The 19,771-nt window shown below is 46.5% G+C and overlaps 2 protein-coding genes and 1 non-coding gene across 9 annotated transcripts in view; 2 read left to right on the top strand and 1 right to left on the bottom strand.

Moving 5' to 3' along the window:
• The window catches only part of MXRA7 (matrix remodeling associated 7), an 836,957-nt gene that overhangs the window by 575,087 nt on the left and 242,099 nt on the right, over positions 1–19,771 (bottom strand). The window lies entirely within an intron of this gene.
• SEC14L1 (SEC14 like lipid binding 1) overlaps positions 17,419–19,771 on the top strand; it is a 101,470-nt gene continuing 99,117 nt past the window's right edge. For 5 of the 7 annotated variants that reach the window (XM_050919295.1, XM_050919293.1, XM_050919298.1 and 2 more), the window contains exons 1-2: positions 17,419–18,806; positions 18,943–19,050. The gene's annotated coding sequence lies outside the window, so the exon portion shown is untranslated. The remainder of the gene's footprint in view (positions 18,807–18,942; positions 19,051–19,771) is intronic. The other 2 variants (XM_050919292.1, XM_050919294.1) reach the window with 2 other exon arrangements.
• LOC127033426 (small Cajal body-specific RNA 16) lies at positions 19,161–19,342 on the top strand. Its single transcript, XR_007769106.1, has one exon. It is a non-coding gene; the product is annotated as a small Cajal body-specific RNA 16 (non-coding RNA).

Raw genomic sequence — 19,771 nt, 5'->3', positions numbered from 1 at the left:
GGGCTTGCAGCGCTCCGGCCAGAGCTCCAGCCGGGGCCGCGGGGCTTGTCGCGCTTGGGCCAGAGCTCCAGCCGGGGCCACGGGGCTTGTCGCACTCCGGCCAGAGCTCCAGCCAGGAGAGCGGGGCTGCGGGGCTTGTCGCGCTCGGGCCAGAGCTCCAGCTGAGAGAGCGGGGCTGTGGGGTAGCCGCGCTCCCGCCGGCGCTTTGGTCAGGGGAGCGGGGCCATGGAAGACCCCTGAGCAGACCGCAGCCGGGGTAAGTAAAAAAATTTAAAAGGCGCCTAAAGCGCGGGGCCCTCTTAGGCATGGGGCCCGATTCCCAGGAATCGGGCGAATCGGCCTAAAGCCGGCCCTGAGTGGGTGGGTGAGATTCTGTAGCCTGCATTGTGCAGGAAGTTGGACTAGATGATCATAACGGTCCCTTCTGACCTTAAAGTCTATGAGTCTATAAATCACCATGTGGAAAGCTTCAATTTAAATAATTGATTTTCATCACTGTTTCCATTGTACTTCAGTTATTTTCTAAAGAAAAGTGCATCCTCATTGGTTGATATAACCATTCAGTATGTTCATTTATAACTAAATAGAGCCGTCACACTAGATTTTGTGCATCTTTTTGCCATCCAGGAGGGTACATGATAAGCTATAGACATTTATTTAAGCAATTATATAGCTTAATATTTTCAGATTCTTATTAATTGTACATGTTTAGTATGCTAAATGTGAATGGTGAATAACATTGCTTATTTACTAGATAATTAACTTTTTGCTCATGGTTTGTGTCAAACTGCATTAGGATGGTAACTGGAATTTAATTAAACACAAAACCACATATAAAATGTATTTTTATTTAACAAAACAACCTTAAATGTTTTGATAGGAGAAGTTGATGTATCCAATACATGTTTCATGTTTACATATCATTTTTTTATTAAACAGAGGGATTAACTGTAGTCAGTGAACTAAACAGATGATTTCAGGCAAATCCTGGGAAAATTTTCAAATGTGCCCAAGTGAAAGTAACTGGATCTTAAGTTTCTAGTCTTGCTTATGTCTCCTGAAAATGAGAGACTCTCCTAAATTACTTAGGCTCAGGGCCGGCTCCAGGCCCCAGGACGCCAAGCGCGTGCTTGGGGAGGCATGCCGTGGGGGTGGCTCTGCCGGTTGCCGGGATGGCGGCAGGCGGCTCCGGAGGACCTGCCGCAGGTGTGCCTGCGGAGAGTCCGCTGGTCCCGCGGCTCCGATGGAGCATCCGCAGGCATGCCTGCAGGAGGTCCACTGGAGCCGTGGGACCAGCGGACCCTCCGCAGCCAAGTCTGCGGGAGATCCACCGGAGCCGCGGGACCGGCGAGCAGCAGAGCGCCCCCCGCGCTGTGCCGTTTGCTTGGGGTGGCGAAATGGCTAGAGCCGGCCCTGCTTAGGCTGACCTATTATGCCATATTTATAAAGCTTGACCTCAAAAGTTAGAATCAGAGGGAAAACATCTTTCTTTATATAGAAAAGCAGCCTTTAACTCAAAGTTTCTGATAGAGGCTCATGGATTCAGCATATTTACTTTTTATTTAAATGTTTTAAGAGATTATAATAAATATAGACCATAACATATTTTGTATTAAATTCAGATTTCATTTTAAACAGGCCTATTTTTAAAAAGAAAAACATAATTTAAATAAAAATATTTTAAAAAACCAATTTAAATCAAAAATCTGATAATTTTTTTCTTCAAAAAAATCATCAATTTTTATCCTTGCTGCTCTGGCCCTGTCTGGTCAGGACATATCTCAGGATTAGGATGAAGAAGGTCTAGACTCCCAGGGGGTTGTGAGGGTGGCAGCCAGGATGGTGAAGCCTACTCCAATAGTCCGTTTTTCTCCCAAGGTCTCTTTCATTAAGGACCCATCCAGGGAATGGTGGGCAGAATAGCCCATCCCCTCATTATTTTTCCACCAATTAGGCCTAGTTTCTGACACACCACTGAGTGTCAAGCCACATATTTGCAGGTTCTTTCGTACTCTGTGAGGAGCCTCTTGTGGCCAATATTGAGAAGGACTAAATAAAACGAAAGTAAAAGATTAAGGCCCAACTTTTCAGAAGTACCTGCTGATTTGAGGAAAAACTGTTTGCCACATGGTAAAATTAAGGTGTAGAGCACCACAGGATTTTTAAAAAGGACTGGACATTTATATGGATAAGAATACCCAGAGTCATAATATCAAGGATTTAAAGAAAACACACACACACACAAAACAAAAAAATCAGGTTGGGAAGGTATACAAACCCTCATGCTTCTGGGTATAGGGAGACCAGTATCTAAATGGGGGTCAGGAAGAAGCTTCTCCTGGGGGCAGGTTAATAACTGCCTCCTGAGGCATTTCAAGTTTCAGGTCAGGGTCTGCTCCCAAAGTCAAAAGGCTGTTTCTTTTGTTTTCTTAGGTGACAGAGTGAGATGGATAAGGAGTGATAACTTGGGAGGGGGGTGATTTTGCCCCTCACTTTTATAGTTCATTCACCCTTTGAACTGCATTTTCCTGAGGGTTACCCCTAGATAAAGTTCATTCCTGTTGTGGGGATGGGAGACAAGGAGTTTGGCAGTGAAAGCGGTTCCATGTTATTGTTTGCTAAGATCTGTTTGTTTCTGAACCCCTTCCTTGCCCAAGAATGGTCATTTGATATGTGATTGCCCATCAGCTTTGATGACCCTTGGGCTAGAGGCATCAGCTTGTCCTTTGTCTTTGAGAAACAGGTTTACCCACTCCCCCGGCTTGTCTGGTAACACACCTCAGTCATGAATCATAGAATATCAGGGTTGGAAGGGACCTCAGAAGGTCATCTAGTCCAACCCATTGCTCAAAGCAGGACCAATCCCCAGACAGATTTTTATCCCAGTACCTTAAACGGCCCCCTCAAGGATTGAACTCACAACCCTGAGTTTAGCAGGCCAATGCTCAAACCACTGAGCTATCCCTCCCTCTGCTTAGATCAGCTTAGTTCATAACTTCATTATTTCAGCTTAGTTCATAACATCACATACAGTGTTGCTACATACATTTCCCCATGATATTATTGACCAGCAAGTTATTAGTTTTCAAATGATACCTTACAAGGCATATTTTGTACAAAGAATATTACAGTGGTATGTAGGGTGTGAATACAGGGGTGGATTCTAGCACAGTGAGACCAGGACTTTATGGGAAAGGAGACTGGAACTGGCTAGGTGAGGAGAAGGAGGGACTGGGAGAAGGAATAAAGTGTACTCTTCGTTGGTACTAGACTTACCCAAAACTAAAGACCCGCCCCCTAAGGTAGGGCCAGGAACCTCTAGGCCCAGGCCACAAGTGAGTATGCGGGACAATGAAAGAGAAAACAGGAACGTAAGTGAGGTCAAAAGCTAAAAATCAGGGAACCAGAGGGGAACACGAAGCAATGAACCCTGTAGGAACTAGTTGTGGGGATGAGACAGGACTGGGATAAGGTCAGGTTGGAGGGGATGGGCCGAAGTGTCTGTGTCCCCTAGAGAACACACACCTCCAAAATCTGGACTGGAACCCAAGATTCCTCAGTGTCACCATTTCTCTGCTGTCAGCAACTATCTGTGAAATCCACAGACAAAATGTCTCATTCTCCTCTGGTGCTCATCCACACAGAGGATGACAACTTACTAATACTATCAATTGCTCCATTATTTCAAGTGGCATAGGTCTGTGTTCTGGCTCTAAAAGTTCCAACCATGCTGATGACCCATGTACGTGCCAATACGATACCGTATGATGGAATATCTGTGTTTCCAGTTTCTTATTTTTTTTTAATCTAGGAAATTACACATTTAAAAAATCTACATTATAAGAGTAATATTGAGGTTACAAAGAAGCGCTCAAAAAGTAGGAAATGCCAGAATTAAGGTTGCCTATGCCTGGTTAAGGCACTTGAATGCTGCCCTGGAAAACTGGATTCTATCCATGCCTCTGCCACATCCTATGTGATGATGGGCAAGTCACTTAAACCAAACTTTTCACAGGTGGTCACTAATGGTATGTTTCCCCTTTTCTGGGTGCCTGACTTCAGACACTACAGTCTGATATGCAGAAGTGCTGAGCGCTCAGAGCTACAACTGAAGTCAATGGGACTTTGAACACATAAAGTGCTCTGAAAAAATCAGGTCATAGGGACTCAGTTTGGGCACTCAAATTAGTAGACACTTTTAACCTTAGTTTCTCTGTGCCTCAGTTCCCCATCTGTAAAATGAGAATAACACTGCCCCCTGACTCACATGGGTGTAGTGAAAATGCATTCATTAATATTTGTGAAGCACTCAGATGTTATAATGATAAGTGCCATAGAAAACTCATGAGAAATTAACAATTCTGTCTTCAGAGTAGGGTTTGAATAAATAAGTAAATAAGTAAATAAGGATTAGGGCCACACATTGACGAATGAAGAAAAAACTAAATATTGAATAGCTACTCACTAAGCAAGCATCTTCCGTCTTGTGCATTGAATGAGGCATACCCATGGGGCAGGTGGGGTGGGGGGAAGAACCTGAATTCTGTCATTTCCCTATTTTTGAGTGCTTGACTTTGTAATCTTAATAATGTCCTTTTAACCTAGTTTTTGTGTGTAATTTATACATATATTTTGTAAAACATTTACTGGATGGTGTTATGGCAGGAAAAAAAGTGAGTGCTTATTCATTTTTAATCAGTCATCGGTAGCTGTTCAACAATGAGTGATTCAGTTCAGGCTCTTACCAGGGTGATGGATAGGCAGGTGTATCTGAGCATTTTCCAGAGTAAAATAAAACCCAATGTGATGATACGTACAGCAACCAATTAAAATGTTCTCCATTCCCCCAACTGTAGGAAGAAAATACTGGGATTTTTTAATTTGTATATATGTTTTCCTTTATTGTTCTGTGAATGTTAACAGGAACCAATACAGTCATTCATTCTGAACCACTTCTCACGTGGGATAAGACAAACACAATGGAATATGAGTTATGGCTGGAGGATCAAACAGAATTTTTATCCTGAACCCTCATTTTGCTGCCTCCCCTGGGTATAAGTCAGACCTTGACACTGATTTCACTGCATCTTTTGTGTGGGTGGTGATGGTTTTGTTAATCATAGCTTGCACTGAGGCAACCCCTCTGGGTAATGATAACAGATACTGCCTGTGGTAAAGTAGGGGAGAAGGGCAAATTTCACTAAGAGTCACTGAAGTTGCAGAAACTTCAGATAATCAGCAGCAAATGTAAATCCCCAAAGCTGCACATACAGTGTACTTCACCATTCAAGAGGCTCAGCTGTCTCAAGTAAATACTCTTCTCCTACCTTAGGGGCATCTGCAGCAGGCGGAGCATGATTAATTGTTCACATGTGTGGGAGGATGGAAGCAGAAGGTCTGTCTGGCAGAGTTTGCACTCATGAATATTCATCAGGGGAATCTGAAACAGCTGGGAAGCACGTTTGTATCCAGAGAAGATGCAGATGGGGTTAATGGAGCAAATGGAATGAAACATGTTAGGTACCTTAAATGCTTTTGTGTGTTGGCTTCATGGTAGTGGTTACCAGGGAGGGGAATGTTGCTACTTCTGGGGAGGCAGTTGCTGACAATTGAATGTTATTTATCAAGGCCTTTATATATGAAATGGAATGAAGTTAAGAAGAGGGGAATGCAGGCTGAATATAAAGGGAAAACTTCTTGAGAGAAGTTGGACTGTGGAATTGTCTCCAAATGGGAATGCAGGAAGCCCCAGCCCTGGAGACTTTTCAAACTAGGCTGGACAAAACATTATAACAAGCCTCAAATTTCATGGGGATTAAACTAAATTGCGTGTTTATGTTATTAATTTTTAAATAAGTGACCAAATAAGTGCAAGGTGCCCCTGCTCCAATGACTGAAACACTCATATAGGTACCATTGTAACTAGAGAGAGACCTGAAATAAAATCATCTGTCTGAACATGTTTAGCCTATGTGGCTGTTTGAAATCTGAATATTGTAAATGATCCCTTTCTTTATAATAGGTAGAACAAAACCTTAGAATCAAGCAGCCCCAAATTTTGGGGTGTTTGAAATCTGCATGTGACATCTGTGGCTTGGGATCATCACAATTTGTAACAAGCCTAATACTTTGCATTAGGAGTGGTCCCTGTACTGAAGAGCTATATCCAGACTTGCTATATCCAAGAACAGCATGTGAACATGCACTAACTCTGGATGAATGAACAAGTCTGGATAAAAGAACACTCCATGCTGCACTTTTACTCAGTTATATAACCAAATCAGTTTGAGGATTTGAAATCTTCAGTATTTTTTCACGTCTGGCTTTTAACTGGCCCAAAAAGCTTGTTCTCATGAAAGTCCCAGTCCCAGTCCAGTCATGCAGAATCTGGAGGTTCAGATAATTCGGAGACACTTCAACAAAGTATCTGAACCTCTGGACTCTTCTGTGAGCTAAACCCAAACTCCAAGCATGTGGAGGTTTGTTGCAAAAAACTTTTTAAAGCTTCGTGCTGACCTGGAAAGATAAAGAGAGGAGAGAGCTTGGTGGAGAGGTCTGAAACGGCTTCTCCCTCACTGATTCAACAGATCCCAAGCCTGTTGATCTTCTGTGCATGTCATAAGGTGTAACAGCTTAAAAATATCCCTCCCTTTTAGATTCCTGACACGGATTTTGAAACAAAGATGCTAACCCCAGAGGGGAGACGTGCAGTGTAAACTTTTTTCTAAATTGTGGAATAAACTAATAGTGACTGATTGTTGAACCTCTGTTGGCCAAGGTCATTTTTTTCCCTTTTCCTCATTCTGAATGTATGAGCATGTGCAGTGTTGTTGTAGCTGTGTTGGTCCCAGGATATCAGAGAGACAAGGTGGGTGAGGTAATATCTTTTATTGGGCCAACTTCTGTTAGTTAGAGGTAAACAAGCTTTTGAGCTTACACAGATCTGAAGAAAAGCTCTGTGTAAGCTCTAAAGCTTGTCTCGCTTGCATTAGAATACATCTTTCAGTGCTAATGACATGGCAGGTGGATGCAGGGTGTTGTGTATAGCAGTTGAAACAGAGAATTGGGAGTCAGGATTCCTGAGTCTTTTTACTAGTTCTGCCCGTTTCATGCAGTGACTCTGAAATGTCACTGTTTAAGCAAAGAGGGAACTCTGATCCTCCAGCGTGCCCTTCATTTTGCGATCGATTCTGGAAATGGTAGTGATTCCCAATGAGTTCTGTAACATTGACCCTGACTGCTAGGATTACAATGGGCACCCACAATACTTTGCATAATCTCACTTTTGCCTTAAGGAGTTGTGCCATGAAGTATGGAAATGATGCACGGACAACATCATTGCTGCAGTATTTGCCAAGGAGTGCCATGTCTGCACCCAGAGCAATACTGCACCCAAATCAGGCTGGCTGGTTTAAATGCACTGCATCATTGCAGTTTGCCCTGCTTCAGTCTCACCAGCACAACAGTGCAATTTTCTAACCAGGCAAGGTTATTGTGTGACTCTAATGGGGCACTGGCCCTTTAAGGCTAGAGGTGATAGTTACCCTGTTGCATGTATCCAGGGAAAATGGATGAAGCAGATGTTCAGAGCAAGGAAGCTGGTCCTGGGGAACGGTTAGGCCTGGTATCATAACCTAGTCCCAGATTTGGACCTTAGTGTCCAAAATATGGGGGTTAGCATGAAAACCTCCAAGCTTAGTTACCGGCTTGGACCTGGTAAAGCTGCCATCACCCAAAAAATTAGAGTGTTTTGGGGCACTCTGGTCCCCCCAAACCTTCCCTGGGGACCCCAAGACCCAAATCCCTTGAGTTTCACAACAAAGGGGAATAAACCATTTCCCTTCCCTTCTCCCTTCCAGGTGTTCCCTCCCTGGGTTCCTGGAGAGATACACAGAAGCAAACTCCGTGAATCTAAACAGAGGGATTCCACCCTCCCCGTTTCCAGCCTTGGAAAACAGAAGTACCGAGAGCTAATCTCTCTTCCCCCCTCACCCAGAGGGAATGCAAAGTCAGGCTAGTAAATCTAACACACACAGATTTCCCCTTGATTTCTTCCTCCCACCAATTCCCTGGTGAGCACAGACTCAATTCCCTGGAGTTCCCCACTAAAGAAAAACTCCAACAGGTCTTAAAAAGAAAGCTTTATATAAAAAGAAGAAAAATACATAAAAGTGGTCTCTCTGTATTAAGGTGACAAATACAGGGTCAATTGCTTAAAAGAAATATGAATAAACAGCCTTATTCAAAAGAATACAATTTAACACATTCCAGCAACTATACCATAAATACAAAAGAAAAAAAAAATAACCCCTATTGTATTATGATCTCTGTACTCACAACTTGGAAACAGAAGATTAGAAAGCAGGAAACAGAAATCCTCCCATAGCCGAGAGAGAGACAGGCAGAAGACCAGAACAAAGGACTCAGACACAAACTTCCCTCCACCCAGATTTGAAAAAGTCCTGTTTCCTGATTGGTCCTCTGGTCAGGTGTTTCAGATTACTTCTTTCCAGGTGAAAGAGACGTTAACCCTTAGCTATCTGTTTATGACACCTGGTCCACAAAGGGACTTAGGTATTTTAATGCTGCATTGTGTCAATCACACCTGACATTTAGGTGCCTAGAAAATCATAGGCACACAACACCATCTACAAAGTCTGAGTTAGGCACCTAGGAATGGGATCCACAAAAGCTAGCATGCTACGTGGGGAGCCACCTAAGCTAGCCAATGGGAGAGAGTTCGGCACCTACATCCAGGCTGCAGGGAGGCGCCTATCTCTATTGGTGATCCAACAATGAGAACCTGTCTCCTGGAGTCAAGGGACTTAGGTGCCTAAGCAGTTTATTATGAAAATAAGTTAGGAACCTGCCTTGCTCCATACCAAATGGCTGGAGGAAGAGGCAATAGGGGTGGTGCTCACCATATAACTTTAAGCCTAGTGGTTAGAGCATTCAACTGTGACAAGGGGGACCCAGGGTCCAGTCCTCCTCATAGAATTATCAGGCTGGAAGGGACCTCAGGAGGTCATCTAGTCCAACTCCCTGCTCAGGGCAGGACTAATCCCCAGACAGCTTTCTACTCTACCCCAGTTCCCTAAATGGCCCCCTCAAGGATTAAACTCACAACCCTGGGTTTAGCAGGCCAATGCTCAAACCACTGAGCTATCCCTCCCCCTCAACCAATCACTCTTTCATTATTTATCCATAGTGGACCAGTTCAGCAGAAAAGATTGAGAGGGTCCCACATCGGAGTATCCCATAGCTCAGTGGTTAGAGCACTTCCCTAAGAAGTTAGAGACCCCTATTCAAATCCTTTCTCCCCCCTTGCAGAGAGGGGGTAATTGAATCTGGATCCCCTATGAACATAAGAACAGCGATACCGGGTCAGACCAAAGGTCCATCTAGCCCAGTATCTGTCTACTGACAGTGGCCAATGCCAGGTGCCCCAGAGGGAGTGAAGCTAACAGGCGATGATCAAGTGATCTCTCTCCTGCCATCCATCTCCATCCTCTGATGAACAGAGGCTAGAGACACCATTTTTTACTCGTCCTGGCTAATAGCCATTTATGGACTTAGCCACCATGAATTTATCCAGTTCCCTTTTAAACATTGTTATAGTCCCAGCCTTCACAACCTCCTCAGGTAAGGAGTTCCACAAGTTGACTGTACGCTGTGTGAAGAAGAACTTCCTTTTATTTGTTTTAAACCTGCTACCTATTAATTTCATTTGGTGACCCCTAGTTCTTGTATTATGGGAATAAGTAAATAACTTTTCCTTATCCACTTTCTCAACATCACTCATGATTTTATATGCTTCTATCATATCCCCCCTTAGTCGCCTCTTTTCCAAGCTGAAGAGGCCTAGCCTCTTTAATCTTTCCTCGTATGGGACCCTCTCCAAACCCCTAATCATTTTAGTTGCCCTTTTCTGAACCTTTTCTAGTGCTAGAATATCTTTTTTGAGGTGAGGAGACCACATCTGTACACAGTATTCGAGATGTGGGCGTACTGTAGATTTATATAAGGGCAATAATATATTCTGTCTTATTCTCTATCCCTTTTTAATGATTCCTAACATCTTGTTTGCTTTTTTGACCGCCTCTGCACACTGCGTGGACATCTTCAGAGAACTATCCACGATGACGCCAAGATATTTTTCCTGACTTGTTGTAGCTAAATTAGCCCCCATCATATTGTATGTAGAGTTGGGGTTATTTTTTCCAATGTGCATTACTTTACATTTATCCACAATAAATTTCATTTGCCATTTTGTTGCCCAATCACTTAGTTTTATGAGATCTTTTTGAAGTTCTTCATAATCTGCTTTGGTCTTAACTATCTTGAGTAGTTGAGTATCATCTGCAAACTTTGCCACCTCACTGTTTACCCCTTTCTCCAGATCATTTATGAATAAATTGAATAGGATTGGTCCTAGGACTGACCCTTGGGGAACACCACTAGTTACCCCTCTCCATTCTGAGAATTTACCATTAATTCCTACCCTTTGTTCCCTGTCTTTTAGCCAGTTCTCAATCCATGAAAGGACCTTCCCTTTTATCCCATTACAGCTTAATTTACATAAGAGCCTTTGGTGAGGGACCTTGTCAAAGGCTTTCTGGAAATCTAAGTACACTATGTCCACTGGATCCCCCTTGTCCACACATTTGTTGACCCCTTCAAAGAACTCTAATAGATTAGTAAGACATGATTTCCCTTTACAGAAACCATGTTGACTATTGCTCAACAGTTTATGTTTTTCTATGTGTCTGACAATTTTATTCTTAACTATTGTTTCGACTAATTTGCCTGGTACCGATGTTAGACTTAGCGGTCTGTAAGTTATCCAGAAAAGAAGATGAAAAAATTTAGGATCACCTCTAGAGCCCTAGTGAGTGCTCTAACCACTGAGTTAGAAGGTGGGCTGCACCACTGTTGCAGCCAGCAGCGTGATTTTGAATGGGCCCCAATCCAGTAAGTGGCTTCTGAGCACACCGGTTTGGGCCCTATACCTGACGTAGGTGTTTGGCTGCCCTTCTTTCCCTGGTTTGTGAATCACTCGAAGACTTAGGTGGGAGATAAGTGTCCAGACACCTTAGAGTGAGGCAGCAGTGCACATGGCCAGAGGGAGAAACAGGCGCTGCAGGAACTCTTACCCTGAAAACTTATGCTTAGTGAGTTTAGGTGCCTACAAGGTTCATTTAAGGGAATGGACAAGGCCCAGCCATTCCTGCCTATCCTGGGCGGCTCTTTGCATGTCCTCTGTGTTATGAAGTCCCATACATTTTCCCTCTCTAGTATTTGGAGGAGGCATTCCTTTTGTTGGCCCCTCTTCCATGTTCCTGCAGCTGCCAAATGCTGTGGCAGATGCTCTGGCTTTCTTCTTCAGATATATCCTAAATTTTTTCATCTTCTTTTCTGGATAACTTTAGAGATAACAGGTTGTTGACTCTCTATTATAAATTTATTCCATTTAATTATAATATTTTCCTGAGGAATTTGCTTTCAAAGGCATTTAGACATGTCTGTACCTTTGGTTGATTTCCAGCTTTCACATCCAGATGTTAAAATGAAAGTAACATTTGAGTTAAAGATTCATAGTTTGGTCCATAGGTTGCAGATGTTCAATGACTAAAACTTGGTGCGTGCACCTGACACCATGCCAATTCATGACATCATTTGTGGACATCGCCATTTGCTTAGACATTAATGCCAAGGTATGTGAATTGACTCACTTCTTCTATTCTTTTGCCTTCTAACATAATGCTTGAGTTGAGAGCTGAATTGTGATGACTGCTTAGAAATATGAAAATGCCTGTCCTGCACTTTAACATCAGCATTCTCAATCAGAGGGCCTAATTAGAGGGCTGAATTTTCAGAAGTGCTGAGCATCAACAGATCCCATTGACTTTAACTGGAGTTATGGGTGTTCAGTACCTCCAAAAATCAGAAGAGTGGTTGGGGGAGTTAATTTGATGATAGTGCTATCGGTGTGTATATTCAAAGCACAGCATGGGTTTTAAGCCACTGACTCATTAATTGACGGGTACTGCATAGCTAAAGCACAATATAACACATAAAATTTAGGGGATAATTTCTGGTTTTCATCAGACTATTTCTTGGCAAAGTTACAACATAATTAGGAAGTGTTAATTCATAATAAAGAACCTTATGAATTAGGTAGATCCATTACTTAGTCTCAATTATAAATCAGAATAAACACAGAACTTCACTGCAGGTGTCATCTGCTCAAAACAGCATGGCAGGATTTGCTGTATATAACGGTGGGTATCTGGAATTCCTGGATTATTTTTGTAATTCCTGTACTACAAGGGATGTATCTTTTACCACCCCCCTCCAATAGAATAATGCACTGTGGACCAGAGAGATCATAGACAGCATGTCAATAACAACTCTATTGTTATGAGGAGGGATTCCTCCCACTACCCACTGCAATCCCAAATACGACTGCAGAAGCATATGGGGCCATTAACAGCCTGCAGGGTCCCAGGGAGATTTATTCACAGATTCATGGATTCTAAGGCCAAAAGAGACAACTGTGATCAGTGCCATCCTTACCCATATGCAAAGTACACAGCTGCGTAGGGCACCAGGGAATTTGGGGCACCACATTTCCTGGTGCCCTACACAGCTGTGTACTGCTCCAGCCCCTGCCCTGCCTCTTCCCCATGGCCCCTACCCCTGCTCCGCCCCAACTCTGCCTCTTCCCGCCCCTGCTCTGCCCCCTCTCCCCAAACGACTGCTGCAGGGGATGGGTCTGCACTCACCACATGGTAAGTGGAGCGACCTGGCCTCAGCCTGCTTCACACCCCTGGCTCCCAGCCATGCCGCTGGCAAGTGCTGCGGGGCAGTTCCCCCTTGCCCCCCAAGACTCAGAGCCAGGGGTGCACAGCGGAGCAGGCTGGGTCCAGTTTCCCCCCTTCTCCCTAGCCCTCTCCCCATGGAGGCATGCCCCCCCAGGCCCCATGGGGGGCTGCATAGGGCATCAAAATGGCTAGGGATGGCCCTGATTGTGATCACCTAGTCTGACCTCCTGTGTAACACAGACCATCGAACTTCCCCAAAGTAATTCCTGCATCATACCTTTTAGAAAAACATCCCATCTTGATTTAAAAATTGACAAGTGATGGAGAATCCACCCCCACCATTGATAAATTGCTCAGAGTGTTAATGACTCTTACTGTAAAAAAAATTTACACTTTATTTCTAATCTGAATTTATCTAGCTTCAACTTCCAGCTATGTTGAAGAGTGTATTCTCATTATTTGTTTCCCATGTAGGTACTTACAGACTTTTATTGAGTCACCCCTTAGCCTTCTCTTCGTTAAACTAAATAGATTAAGCTCCTGGAGTCTATCACTATAAGTCACACTCTCCAATCCTTTAGCAATTCTCATGGCTCTTCTCTGAACCCTCTGCACTTTATCAATATCCTTCTTGAATTGTTGACACCAGAAGTGGACACACTATTCCAGCATCAGTCGCACCAATGCCAAATACAGAGGTAAAATAACTTCCCTGTTCCTGTTCAAGATTCCCATATGTGCATCCCAGAATCTCATTAGCCCTTTCGGCCACAGCAGCCCACTATGCCCCCAAACCTTTTGCAGAGTCCCCCATGCTGTAAGTATGGCCCAATTCTATGTTCCTAGATGCATACATTTACATTTAATTATATTGAAATGCATATTGTTTAACATGTGCCCAACTTACCAAGTGATTCAGATCGCTTTGTATCAGTGACCCGTCAGCTTCCTTATTTAGCACTCCCCCAATTTTTGTGTCATCTGTAAACTTTATCAATCATGATTTTGTTTTCTGTCAGGTCACAGATAAAAATTTTAAATAGCATAGGACTAAAAACTGATCCTGGTGGGACCCCACTAGAATCACACTAGCTTGATGATGATTCCCCATCACGCTTACATTTTGAGATCTATCAGTTAACTTAGGTCAATTTAATGTGTGCCATGATGCTGGAACAGGATGACAGGGAATGGATCATCGGATAATTGCCCTGTTCTGTTCATTCCCTTTGAATCATGTGGCACTGGCCACTGTCAGAAGAGAGGATACTGGGCTAGATGGACTATTGGTCTGACCCAGTATGGCTATTCTTATGTTCTTATGTTAATTTAATATTATTCTACTTTTTTAATCAGAAAGTCATGTGATACCCAGTCAAATGCCTTAAAGAGGTCTAAGTATATTACAGCAACACCATTACCTTTATCAACCAAATTTGTAATTTCACCCAAAAAAATCAAGCTAATTTGACAGGATCTAGCTTCCATAAACCCATGTTGATTGGCATGTATTACCATATATACTTGTTCATAAGCCGATTTTTTTTTAGTAAAAAAGGGAAGCATCAGAGAAGGGGGTCAGCTTATGAACGGGTATAAAGAGGGAGAGGTGGGACACAGCCCTTCCCCTCCAACAGAGGGGGCAAGGAGAGGCAACACAGCCAGCAGAGCCAGAAGGGGCTAGAGTCTCTCCACTTCTGCCCAGGCTGCTGTCCCCCCAGCCTCCAGAGCAGCTGCAGCTCTGGGGCTGGTAGGCTTTGGCCGTGAGGCCCGGCCTGGCCTGCCGGACCAGGCTGCGGCTGCACTGCCCGCCCCTCCCACTGGAGCAAGCTACCGCCACGCCGCTTGGCTACCCCACTAGAGCAGGCAGTGGCTGCGCCACCCAGCCTCCCAGAGCAGCTCTGGCCAGGCCAGAGACATCCTCCCCTGGCCTGCCCTAACTAAAGTGGGAAGGAATGGGATGGGGAGAGTCTGGGGGTCCCAGGCTAGGGCTGGGGTCATGTGGGGAGTGGTCACAGGAGTTACTACCCTGACCCCCAGCTTCTCCCTCCCACCCCAAATTTCCCTACCGGTTGCTGTCCCGGCCTGTCAGGGTAAGCCGCTGGCAGGCTGGGACATTTTCTTTCCTTAGGTTTACCTCTGTGCCTGCGGACACTCGAGATAAACAAACTGTCTCAGCCCACCAGTGGCTTATCCTAATGGCCCGGGAGCCAAAATTTGCCAACCCCTGAATTATAGGGTCGGCTTATGAATGAGTCATAAAAATTTCCATTTTTACTTATCCATCTTGGGTGGGGAGGGGTCGGCTTATAAACGAACCAGCGTATGAGCGAGTATATACGATATATTACCCTCCTTTAATTCTTTTTTGAGTCTCATATTAACCACTCCATTATCTTGCCCAGGATTGATGTCAGATACCTGGATCATCCTAGGCACCATGTAGGACTACAATATGGGCTTCCCACAAACCCCAGCATCAGAGAGGTTCCTGGGGCAGTGCTGTAGTACATGCTTCTGTGGCCATTCTGGCTTGCACTGCAAGCCACAGGCAACCTCCAGGGTTGATCTAAGTTACACTGGGGGCCCTTTTGGCCCCCATAGGAGCCAGAATTGGGAGTTTGCCAAGTTCACTTAAAGCCACCTTTGTCCCCCGTATCCTTGTGCTACACCTCTAGGAAGCACAGCACAGAATTTCAGCTATATAGTTAATGCTGAGCTAGAATGGCCAGTTTAAACGCCTTCTCCTGCTCCCACTGAAGTCAATGACATAAATCTCTGAGGTCTATAGGTAGGTTACTGCAGCAGAAATGTACCTTTGGGGCTATAGCTTCTTGTGTTTGACCTCAGGTTATAAATTAATTTTTAGGTAAAAGTCTAAAAATGCGTTCAGCATTAATACTTTGAAGTCAGAGGAATACTGAATACTTTGAAGTCAGAGGAAGCGACAATTCAGCTTAGAAACTGTTCTGCCACTGTGAGGCATGGTGTCCCTGGCCAAATTTCAGCTCCCTCTTTTATGCGCCCTGCTGTATGCTTTTCTAGCCGGCTACCAGCCTCTATTCTAGCCATAGCTGCATAAATACAGGGGTCGATCCTGCAAAATGTAGCATCCACAGTGAAAATGAGAAATCCCGCTGACATCTATGGCAGTGGTCTCCAAAATGGTTGCGCAAGATGATCCATTGCAGGGCGCGGTGGGAGGACCGCTGTCAGAGGAAAATGGCGGTGCGGCAGGATTGCTGCCCGAGGGGCGGGGGGAAAGGCGGCTGGAGGAGGGAGGGAATGAGCGAATGGGGAAGCTTCCCCCCCCTCCCATCCAGGCAGGGCCACCCAAAATGCAGGGGCTTTAGGGGCTGCAGAGCCTGGGCTAAGGGGGCCCCAGGGCCCTGGCCTGCAGCTCTAAAGCCCCTTTCAGAATGTGGCCCTGAGTTCTCCGTCCTGTGAAGGAGCAAGGGCAGCCATGCAGCCAGAGGCAAGAAAGAAGCAGCACTTTCCCCTTCAAAGCCAGCCAGAGAGAAGCAGCACTTCTAAGGGGAAAGCGCCACTTCTCTCCGGCCGCTGGCTGCGTGGCTGCCCCTGCTCCTCCTGAGTCCTCCACCCTGTGCTCACAGGGCTGCATTTCTGAAAGGGGCTTTAGAGCTGCAGGCCAGAGCCCCAGGGCCCTGCAGCCCCTAAAGCCCCTGGATTCCGGATGGCCCTGCCTGGGGCGGGGTAGGGGGGAGCGCCCAGAATCGTGGCCATGGGAGCGATGCTATGCTGTGCAGAGCCACCTGCACACCCCCGGCACCAAACAGGAGCTACCCCAGGTAAGTGCTCTGCACCTCCTGCCTGCCCCAGCCCTGAACCTCCTCCCGCCCCCTCACCGAGTGCCCTCCTGCACCCCACCCTGAGCACCTCCCACACTCTAACCCTAATCCAGACCTATGAATCGCTGTATCACAAAGTGTTAAACCAAAATTTTCAGAAATAATGAAGCATATTCAATCACATTGCTCACTAAAAAAATTATTAATATTTTTTGTGAGAGCAAAAAGTATTTTGTAGTTTTTTATTTTATTTTAAAAATATTGTTATTTCATCTTTATCTCATCCTCTTTTAATTTCTATGGGTGTGTGTTTAGGATGAACATAATCTATCAGTACAGTAGGCAGGAGGGTCCCACGGCCGGAGTTTGCCCACCCCTGCCCTATGCCCTGCTTTCAGTGCCACTCCATGCCGCCCCCCCCCGGGATGTTTCATGGGGGTGCAGGGTGACCCTCACTTCCTCCAGCTTCCAGCTCTTGAAATTCTGGGGTTGTCCAGAGGGAAGGGGGGTGTCTACCCCTGGGGCTGCCCCCCCACACTCCCTCCACGTCCCCCCAATCCCCACCGTCATCATTCTCCCTTCTCATTGGCCACCACTCTCCTGAGGCTCCGCCCATCCAGACTCAGCCCCACATCCAGTCCAATGAGACGCCCCCTCACCGCAGCTTCCCGCCTACGGGCTGGGCCCCGCGTCGGGGTTGGCTGTTGCCGCGGGGTCACGTGTCCCCGTGGGCCCAAGGTAACTTTGGCACCGCTCAGTAGGGGCTGGAGCTGTTGCCGGCCGTTTCAGGCGGCTGGGAGGACCGCGACTTCCGCGGGCCGCTCTTGGTTAACGCTCTTGGGCAACTTCCTCAGCAGCACCCGTCTAGCCGCTGGCTCCGCCTTCTCTATGACTTCCGCGCCTGGGCCTTTCGTTTGCGGCCGCGCGAGCCCAAGGCGCGGACGGGTCCGGGTCTTGCTTCGCTTCGCTGGCGGTGGGGCCTGGAGCCCCCGGCCTCCTTCTCCCCGGGGCCGCCAGGAGTGCTGCCAGGGCGGGCGGGGCGGGGCTGGGTGTATGTGGGGAGGGTGAATAGTGGGGCTAGCAAGGCAGGCGGCAGGGTGTGGTGGGGGCCAGCAAGGGGCATGGGGTGTATGTGGGGAAGGTAAATAATGGGGGCCACAAAGGGAGGTTGGGGGGTGTAGTGTGGGCAGAAGGGGATTGGAGTGGAATGTAGGGAGGGTGAATAGTAGGACTAGTGAGGGGGGTTGGGTGTAGTGGGGGAAGCAAGGGGGATGGGGTGAATGTATGTGGGGAGGGTTAACAATGGAGGCCAGCCAAGGGGTGGGGTGAATGTATGTGGGGAGGGTTAACAATGGAGGCCAGCCAAGGGGATGCGGTGAATGTATGTGGGGAGGGTTAACAATGGAGGCCAGCCAAGGGGATGCGGTGAATGTATGTGGGGAGGGTTAACAATGGAGGCCAGCCAAGGGGATGGGGTGAATGTATGTGGGGAGGGTTAACAATGGAGGCCAGCCAAGGAGATGCGGTGAATGTATGTGGGGAGGGTTAACAATGGAGGCCAGCCAGGGGGTGGGGTGAATGTATGTGGGGAGGGTTAACAATGGAGGCCAGCCAGGGGGTGGGGTGAATGTATGTGGGGAGGGCTAACAGTGGAGGCCAGCCAGGGGGTGGGGTGTATGTGGGGAGTGTGAATTGTGGAGAAGGGGGTTGGGGGTGTAGTGGAGGCAGAGAGAGGGAATTGGAGGAAATGCACATGGGGAGGGATAGCTCAGTGGTTTGAGCATTGGCCTGCTAAACCCAGGGTTGTGAGCTCAGGCCTTGAGGGGGTCACTTAGGATTCTGGGGCAAAAATCAGTACTTGGTCCTGCTAGTGAAGGCAGTGGGCTGGGCTTGATGACCTTTTGGGGTTCCTTCCAGTTCTATGAGATAGGTATATCTCTATATATTTACGTGATATGAGGATCACCAAGAGGAATGGGAGTAGGAAGCAGGGACATTTTATTCTAAGTCTAGGCTCTGGATCTCACTGAGCCACCGGCCCCCTGTATAACACAGTTCCTGTTGATAGTGTATGTTGGCCCTTAGCTCTCTTTCAGGGGTTTAGGTGGTTTATAGCATCAGTGGATGCCCTAGTGCCCGCAGCATGGTTCCACAGATAGAATGAGGCATTTTGGTAAGTGGAGTGGAGACAAAGGCTGACTTGCTCTCACAGGCAATGAGAGAGGTTTATTGTCTACCTACTGTGACTGACTGTTTCTCTACTATTCTGGTTTTGCTCTCTGATCATGTGTCTACAAATTTCTTGCCAGGGTTTACCTCTCCATTGCCTAAATGAAGGAACAATTTCCACCTCCATCTTGAATTGTACTGGGGCTAAGGTGCATCAAATCCATTTCTAGCAGCACAACTTATATGAGGTAACTTTTTAACCATTTAATTAAAGTTTGACTTAGGACTGGCTGTTCCTTCCTTGGCAAGAGGCAATTGTAGAGAAGTACAGGAGTATGGCAGGCTTTGTAGAAAGCACAGGGTCTGGGAAAAGGCTGCTGTGTGGCTGGGCCCTTGGTGACACAGCCTTGTACCAGCCAGCCTGATCTCTTGCCCTAGAATAATCCTACGCAAACTCCTTTCTGGAGTTTGCTCCGTGCAGTAGCAGGTGTGAGCATTCTTGCAGCATTTTGATGGTCATGTATGATACTGCATACAAAATCTTTCCAGTTTAAATCAAGGAAAAACATATGGTTTACATCAGGGGTGGGCAAACTATGGCCGGGGGCCACATCGAGCCCTTCAGATGTTTTAATCCGGCCCTGAAGCTCCAGCCGGGGAGCAGGGTCAGGGGCTTGCCCCACTCCATGTGTGCCGTGGCTCTGCATGGCTCCCAGAAGCAGCGGCATGTCCACCCTCTGGCTCCTACACATAGGGACAGCCGGGGGGTTCTATATGCTGCCCTTGCCCCGAGTGCTGCCCTCGCAGCTCCCATTGCTAGGAACTGCGGCCAGTGGGAGCTGCAGGGGTGGCGCCTGCGGACCAGGCAGCATGCAGAGGCACCTAGCCTTGCCTCCACATAGGAGCTAGAGTGGGGACATACCGCTGCTTCCGGGAGCTGCTTGATGTAAGCGCCACCTGGAGCCTGCA

Source organism: Gopherus flavomarginatus, chromosome 12 (assembly GCF_025201925.1).
Source record: "Gopherus flavomarginatus isolate rGopFla2 chromosome 12, rGopFla2.mat.asm, whole genome shotgun sequence".
NCBI lineage: Eukaryota > Metazoa > Chordata > Testudines > Testudinidae > Gopherus > Gopherus flavomarginatus.
This window is presented reverse-complemented; position numbering and strand designations above follow the sequence as displayed.